Below are 8790 nucleotides of genomic sequence, written 5' to 3' on the forward strand. Positions count from 1 at the left end.
GGACAGAAACGGGGATCGGGGACAGGGACAGAAACGGGGGGGCAGGGACAGAAACGGGGGGGCAGGGACAGAAACGGGGGGAGCAGGGACAGAAACGGGGGGAGCAGGGACAGAAACGGGGGGAGCAGGGACAGAAACGGGGGGAGCAGGGACAGAAACGGGGGGGCAGGGAGAGAAACGGGGGGAGCAGGGACAGAAACGGGGATCGGGGACAGAAACGGGGATCGGGGACAGAAACGGGGGGGCAGGGACAGAAACGGGGGGGCAGGGACAGAAACGGGGATCGGGGACAGAAACGGGGATCGGGGACAGAAACGGGGGAGGCAGGGACAGAAACGGGGGAGGCAGGGACAGAAACGGGGGGGGGCAGGGACGGAAACGGGGGGAGCAGGGACAGAAACGGGGGGAGCAGGGACAGAAACGGGGATCGGGGACAGAAACGGGGGGGGGCAGGGACAGAAACGGGGGGGCAGGGACAGAAACGGGGGGCAGGGACAGAAACGGGGGGGGCAGGGACAGAAACGGGGATCGGGGACAGAAACGGGGGGGGGCAGGGACAGAAACGGGGGGGCAGGGACAGAAACGGGGGGCAGGGACAGAAACGGGGGGGGCAGGGACAGAAAAGAGGGGGGTCAGGGACAGAAACGGGGGGGGCAGGGACAGAAACGGGGGTTCAGGATGTCCCGGGGAGCAGAGGTCACACCCCACCAGCACTGAGTGTCCCAGCACTGAGTGTCCCAGGGATCCTCTGGAGATGGAGCTGGATTTCCTCAGCTCTCCTGGCACCAGGACAGAATTCCCACCTGGTTCCAGCTTCCCCCAGGGTGCAGCTCCAAGGCTTCGGAGCAGCGGGGAGCTCGCCCTCCGCGGTGTCACCTCTACGGGGACCCTGGGGCCGCCGTCCCTCCTCTCCCCGAATGTTGGGATGTGCCTTTGGGGGGTGGGAACATCCAGCTTTTCCCAGCAGCACCAAGGGAATGCCCGTGGGCGCTATCCCGGGGCGCCTTTGGATGGCCCCATCCCAAACACATCATTTAAACGCCGCTTTTGTTTTGGGAACAACCAAATGGGGAGGAAAAGGGATCCAAGAGGTTTTCCCCGCTTCGCTTTTCCCGAGGATCCCCAGCACCCTTTCCATGACCTCCTCCCCTCTCCCTCCCCCAGAAGTTACAGCGGCAGCTGAGTTAAACCCGAGCTTTTCTAAGGCCGAGTGTCATAAACCCACAAAAGGCCGGGCTTTGGGGCCGGCGGCTCCCCGGCCTCATCCAAAGGAAGCTGAGGAAGGAATTAAAGAGCAGCCGGAGGGAAGGAGGGAGGGACACTGCTCATTATGTCTCCCACGCTGCGGTTTCCAGGGAGACGGCTCCCGGCGCTGCATCCCTCTCCCATCCTGCTGCGGCCCTTTGCAAGTCCCAGGAGCGGCGGCTGCTGTTTTCCCTCTGTTCCCAGCTGTCTGCCAGGCGGGAATCTGGCCCAAGGTGGGCTTGGCACCATATGGAAAAGAGGGGAAAAAAAATACTAGAAACGGGGCTGGTGAGCTGTTGGGGGAGAGAGGCTGAGCCGGGAGGGGCTGGGATGCGATTCCAGCGTCCCGCGGGGGCCTCGGGAATTCTGTAAATTCTATCAGAATGTTCCCAGTGCTGTGATGGGGGGTTGTGAAGGTCAGGTCACCTGCTGTGATCCACGGATTTTTGGGAAGAGGAGCCAGCAGGAAGCACACGAATTCCACCAGGAATTCCACAGGCGGCAGCAGCAGGGTCCCAGGAGCTCCTCAAGCTCTCCCACCTCTCACAGCCTCGCTCCACCCGTGGAGCCTCTCCAGGCCTCGGGATGTGCAGGAAAATCCCAGGATTATGAAATCACAGAATCCCAGCCTGGTCTGGGACCTTAAAGCTCCTCGAGTTGCGCCATCCCAGGATGGTGAAAGGCGAAAAGGGGGATCCATCCCCTCTGGAAAACACAGAAAGGTTCCCAGATTTCCACCTCCACAATTTCTGGTGCGGGCGGATCCAGGGCACCGCATGGGAACACAGAAAGTCATCAAATGCATTAATTGAATGTTAATTAAAAGTAATTTACCCCCTCCCAGCAAGCGCCACTGAGTTGGTTTGAATGGCCTGGGTGGGTTTTGTTCAGATTCCTGAAACCACGGGAGGCTCCACAGGTTATGGATGGTCCTGGAGGGAGAATTATGGATTTCTTAATGAAGCAGAGATTCCCAGACTTCCTGCTGAGCCCTGACTTCTCCATCACACCGACAGCTCGGGAATGCTTGGGAATTCCTGCTGGAGCTTGACCAGCTGCCAAAACCCCTCTGACCCCGACGAGGGAATTGGGGGATCCCAAATCCCAGAACACCCAACCGGAACATTCCCAGCGGGCTCCAGCCCCTTCCCACCCTCACACCCCTCTGGACCTGCGACAGGCCCCAAAGCTCCGCACCGCTAATTTATGCACGAGGGCCTAATTAGCGCAGCACCTGACGAGCCCCACGCAATTAATTCACATTTGATTGCTCAATTAGGCCGCGCTCGAGCACCCGATGTGAGTTCACGTGTGAGCTCTTTGCTCCCGGTCAGGACCACCTTGGCGTCACACCTGGGCAACCAATTAACGTATGCATGGTCCCCCAGTTAATTAATGCATGACCGCCCAATTAAGGTGTGCATGAGCGCCCAATGACGTCATGCACGCGCGCCCAATTAATTTCTGCGTGAATGCCCAATTCCATCGCGCATGAGCGCGCGACCGCTTCGTGCATGGGCACCCAATTAATTCACACATGGGCGCAAAATTAATTTATTCATGTCGGCCAATTAATTTGTGCGGGAGAACCCAATTAATTGGTGCATGGGCACCCAGTTGCTTCTCACATCTTCCCCCGAGACTGAGAAGTTTTGCTGAGCCAAAACCGGGCCCGTGGTGGCCACCAAAGAGGTCGCTGGAAGGGGAGTGGGAGTGACAGGAAAGGATTTTTTGGAGGAAAAAAAGGCGCAGGGAAAATGGAGATGAAGAGCACGAGGGAGGAAAATTGGGTGGAGAAATCCCAAATTCAAAAATAAAGAACACCCAGAGGGTGGAGGAGGGAAATTCAGGCGAGCAGAGGATGGGATAAAGAGCCAAGAATTCCCGGTTTTCTCCTTTCAGGGAGGAATTTCCAGGCCGGGCTCGGCTTCCCCAGCTTGGCACAAAGGCCGGGAGGAGAGGAAGGAGAAGGGGCAGGGAACGGGGAACGGGGACGGGGAATGGGGACCGGGGAACAGGGACGGGGAACGGGGACCGGGAACAGGGACCGGGAACGGGGACGGGGGAATGGGGACGGGGAATGGGGACCGGGGAATGGGGACCGGGGAATGGGGACCGGGGAATGGGGACCGGGAATGGGGACCGGGGAATGGGGACCGGGGAATGGGGACCGGGAATGGGGACCGGGAATGGGGACCGGGAACGGGGACCGGGCCCCTGAAAGCCCCGGCGAACCCCACGAAGCGGGGGCCAGCGCTGGGAATCGGGAGCGGCCATAAAGAGGAAGAAGCTGATTATTCTGTCATTGCTGCACTTCCCAACCCCACCGGGGGACACGCCGCGCTTTTCTCAGGCTCCCGGCCGTGCTTAAGCTGCCCATTTAGCAGCGGGAACGCTCCAATTAAAGGAAAGACAAAGGAGGAGCCCAGCCTGGCTTAATTGAAATGGGTTTCAGGCTAATGAGGATTAGGTTCAATCCAACCCCGTTACCCTCCCGGTCACCAGCGCCCAGCCCGGGGGGATGGAGGCACCGCAGCCCCTTCCCCGCCAGCCCCAGGCTGCAGAATTCCCTTTCCGTGCCGGCTGCAGGTGAATCCCCAGCTGTGCTCGGCAGGGAAGGGGCAGCGGGACATTTCCCAGCTCCTCCTGCTCCCTGGCAGCTACCCCTGCCCTGCGGGAGCTTCTGGGATCTCCACCGGGAAGTTTCGGCTTTCACTCCAGGGGCTGGCAACAACCTGAGGGAGGAAAGGTTGGAAAATACCCCCAAAATCATCGGATCCAAGCATTCCCCAGCGCTGCCGTGGTCACCACTAAACCGCGTCCCCAAGTGCCACGTTCAGAAGGTTTTTAACACTTCCAGGGGTGGTGATTCCAGCACCGCCCTGAACAGCTCCAAAGCCTGGCCGGCCCTGCAGTGAAAAGCTGTCCCCAATATCCAAATATCCAAACTAAACTTCCCTTGAGGCCTCGCTCTTCCTCCCCCACATCCCCTCCCAGAAGGTTTCTCCTCTTGGTCTTGTTCCCATCACTGCAGCACCAAAGCTGGATCCATCCCCATTCCCAGCTCCATCCTTACCCAACTCCATCCCCATTCCCAGCTCCACCCCTAATTCCTGACTCCATCCTTACCCAGTTCATCCTTACCCAGCTCCGTTCCCAGTTCCATCCTGATCTCCGGCTCCATCCATCCCAGTCCCCACCCTGGGCTCCATCCCTGGTTCCATCCATCCCCAGCTCCACCCCCTTTCCCGGCTCCATCCATCCCTACCCCTGGCTCCGTCCATCTCCACCCCTTTCCCGGCTCCATCCTGATCCCTGGCTCCATCCCGGCTCCATCCTGATCCCTGGCTTTATCCCTAACTCCGGCTCCATCCTGATCCCTGGCCTTATCCCTAACCCCGGCTCCATCCCGGCTCCATCCTGATCCCCGGCTCCATCCCTAACCCCGGCTCCATCCCGGCTCCATCCTGATCCCTGGCCTTATCCCTAACTCCGGCTCCATCCCCATCCCGAGCCCCGGCACCGCGCGGGGGCACTCGCAGCCCGGCCGCGCCTCCGGAGCGGCTCCGGGATGGCCCCGGGAAGGCTCCGGGATGGCCCCGGGAAGGCTCCGGGATGGCCCCGGGATGGCCCCGGGAAGGCTCCGGGATGGCCCCGGGAAGGCTCCAGGACGGTTCGTGGGCTGCGGCAGCCCCACAGAGCCCATCCCGGCCACACAGCCCCCCCGGCTGCCCCCGCCGCCCCGGGCCGAATCCATCGCCCCGCAAGCCGGGAATGAGACGTCCCCTTCCCCGAGAAAACCCCGGTTCCCAGGCTGGCCCTGCCCGCCTCAGCTTGGGCGGACCAGACCGCCAGAAGTCGCTGATGTTCCCATATTCCAAATACAACTGATGTTCCCATATTCCAAATTCAACTGATGTTCCCATATTCCAAATACAACTGATATTCCCATACTCCAAATGCAGCCAGCGGTGGGGAGGGGGCGGCTGCAGATCCCACCGGGAACCTGCCCAGGGAGCCCCGCGGGGAGCGAGAGCTCCTCTGCTGATCCCACGGAGGCTCTCGGGGCCGGCAGGAGCTGGCAATGACCGTAATGAGAGGGGCAGAAGCGCTGATTGCTAATGAGCCGCTTCTTTCAGCTGCCAGGTCCTGCCAGGCCCTGTCCCCGAGCAGCGCGGAGCTGCTCCCGGCACAGCTCCCTCGGACCCTCCGCTCGTTCCCATCCCCCTGGGGGCTGGAGAGGGAATTCTCCAGGAGCCGGCTCTCCAGAGCCGCTGGAAGTGAGGCTTTGGGATCAGCTGGATCCAGAGTGAGGCTTTGGGATCAACTGGATCCAGAGCGAGGCTTTGGGATCAGCTGGATCCAGAGCGAGGCTTTGGGATCAGCTGGATCCAGAGCGAGGGTTTGGGATCAGCTGGATCCAGAGGGAGGCTTTGGGATCAGCTGGATCCAGAGCGAGGGTTTGGGACCAGCTGGATCCAGAGGGAGGCTTTGGGATCAGCTGGATCCAGAGCGAGGTGTCAGGGATCAGCTGGATCCAGAGGGAGGTTTTTGGGATCAGCTGGGAGGCAGCTGCGATGGGAGCGGCACCACACAAGATTTCCAGGGGGTTTTTTCCTGTGAATTACCATTGTCCAATAAATAAACCCTGGAAAATCTCGGAGTGGGAGTGCCGGCCCCGCAGGTATGCCACGGTTTGAGTCAGCAGAGGTGGGAGCAGGTGGCAATCCCGATTTGTCATCTCCCCGGGGAGGGGGGGAGCTGTGGCCGTGACTGACAGGCAGCTCCTCGCTGTCGCTGTCGCTGTCGCTCCCTCCCGCTCGGCCGGGGCTCTCTCCGCCTCCCCCAGCATTAATCATCCGCAGGATGCTGCCCACGCCTCTGCTGGCTCCAGGTGCTGGAAGTCTCATCGCACCCACCCTGCAGAGCCCGGCTCCAGTCACGCTGCAGCCCCCGGCTCGGCCCTGCCCGGGGGGACAGCGGCGCCCCCGGGACGGCTCCGGGACGGCTCCGGGATGGGATTATCGGCTCTGCGTGTGGCCGCCAGATGTGTCTGGAGCTGCTGCCGGCCCGGGAGCTGCGAATCGCGGCCGCGGGAGGAGCTGCGGAGGGAGGAGAGGCTCCCGGGGGATGGGGAGGGAGGGAGATGCGCCGGGGTCACCGGGGACACAGACGTGGCAAAGGGAGAGCTGGGCAAAGCTGCCCAAGCTCCCCTGTTTTCTCTTCTCCCTGTCCTGACAGTGTTTTTGGGATCTCGGCTCTGCTGGGATCGAGGCCAGGGACGGGGGAGAGGTGCAGGAGCCTCTGTGGGTGCTAAAATTCAGATTTAGCACCCCCGGGTGAAACAAAATCCTTGTCACAGATGCAAGGGATGTGCCCAGAGGAACTCGGGCCGCTCTTCTCCGTCCCCTGCTGGGCCCTGCTGTGTCACCTCCCCGGGCTGAGGTCACTCTGTGGCCCCAGCGGGTGCCACCGTTCCCCACCTGGATCCCATCCCTAGGGACACCCCGAGCCAGGGAGCCGAGGCTCCCTCACCTGGGGCCGCTCCCTCTGCACTGGGGGCTGGAAAAAGGGATTAAAAGCAGTGATTTGCTTTCCCACGCTGAGAAGAAAATAAGGACAAGGGATTAGCCCCAAACGTGTCCCACCACACCTGGGCTGGGCTAGGATTATCCCCTTATCCCATCCTCTTGGAAAAGGCAGTCCTGCACTCCCTGGGCTTTCTGGGGCTCTGCCTCTGCACTGGGCACTGGATCCCCCGTGCTCCCCCTGGGAAGGGGATTGTGGCATTTGTGTCCCAGCACTCCCCCCAGCTCAGGGTAAAGGCTGTAAGGACAAAAATATCCTGCAAGTGGGGGAAAATCCTGATTTTCTGACCTCGACTCCAGTGCTTCCTCGGGGCTGAGCGGAGCCACGGGTACCAAGGTGCAATTCCAGAAAATGTGGGTTTGGATCAGAGCCCTCAGCCCAGGCTGGGACAACCTGAGGGAAATTCTGATGGGGAAAACACTTTCATTATATCCCTGATCCCAAATCCTTCTCCTGGCCTATTTATCTGGCCAGGATACAGGGCCAGCAGCATTCCCAAGCGCTCGGGAAGGCCTGGAAAATGTCTCTTTCCAAAGGGGGTATCGAGCTTTGCATTAACAGCCAGCCAGGAGCTGCGAGAGGGCAATAAAAGAAGATGAATGATGTACAGGTGCTGGCTGGGATCCCCTGGAATGAGCTGCTCTGAGCCCCCAGCTCCTCTCACCATCCTGTGCTTTTCCCACTGTTTTTTATAGCAGGGAATTTGACTTTTTTGGGGTTTTTTTCTTTTTTTTGGAAGTGTGTGGCTCGTGCTGTGGAATTTCCACCCTCTCTTCTCCCCCACGTTCACGGCTCCAGCTGCAAAGACACCGAATGTTCTGGCCCGGGGTTTTCCTGCTCGGATCTGTCTCTCATCCCGTTGTTAAACCCTGGGAAGTGTGGAGGATTGAAAAGGGAGACTCACAGCAAAGCTCGGTGGGGAAGAACCTGCGGAGGTTTGAAAGATGAGTAGGAAGGAAACAGAGCTCAGTTTGTGCTCTGCAAAGAAACTCTGCCTTTTCCAGACCTGTTTCAGCTCCAAACCGCCACGGGTCACAGGCTTTAAATTCTAAATGGAGCTGAAATTTGGGAACTCTGGGCCCTGGGAAAGCAGCAACCCTGATCCAGCAGAGCCAGGTGGAGACAGTAAATATTGCAGGGAAATCAACCACTCCGAGCTGCTGCAGAGCATTCCCATCCTCGCTGTCATCCTGCTGAGCTCTCCTGGCTCCCTTCCCCCGGCTGATTCCCAGCAGGAGAGCTCTGGGATGCAGGAGAGCTCTGGGATGCAGGAGGAGAGCTCTGGGATGCAGGAGGAGAGCTCTGGGATGCAGGAGAGCTCTGGGATGCAGGAGGAGAGCTCTGGGATGCAGGAGGAGAGATCTGGGATACAGGAGGAGAGCTCTGGGATGCAGGAGAGCTCTGAGATGCAGGAGGAGAGCTCTGGGATGCAGCAGGAGAGCTCTGGGATGCAGCAGGAGAGCTCTGGGATGCAGCAGGAGAGCTCTGGGATGCAGCAGGAGAGCTCTGGGATGCAGGAGAGCTCTGGGATGCAGGAGAGCTCTGGGATGCAGCAGGAGAGCTCTGGGATGCAGCAGGAGAGCTCTGGGATGCAGGAGAGCTCTGGGATGCAGGAGGAGAGCTCTGGGATGCAGGAGAGCTCTGGGATGCAGGAGGAGAGCTCTGGGATGCAGGAGGAGAGCTCTGGGATGCAGGAGAGCTCTGGGATGCAGCAGGAGAGCTCTGGGATGCAGGAGAGCTCTGGGATGCAGGAGGAGAGCTCTGGGATGCAGGAGGAGAGCTCTGGGATGCAGGAGAGCTCTGGGATGCAGCAGGAGAGCTCTGGGATGCAGGAGAGCTCTGGGATGCAGGAGGAGAGCTCTGGGATGCAGCAGGAGAGCTCTGGGATGCAGCAGGAGAGCTCTGGGATGCAGGAGGAGAGCTCTGGGATGCAGGAGGAGAGTAGGAGAGCTCTGG

Source organism: Cyanistes caeruleus, chromosome 22 (assembly GCF_971803275.1).
Source record: "Cyanistes caeruleus chromosome 22, bCyaCae1.hap1.1, whole genome shotgun sequence".
Lineage (NCBI taxonomy): Eukaryota > Metazoa > Chordata > Aves > Passeriformes > Paridae > Cyanistes > Cyanistes caeruleus.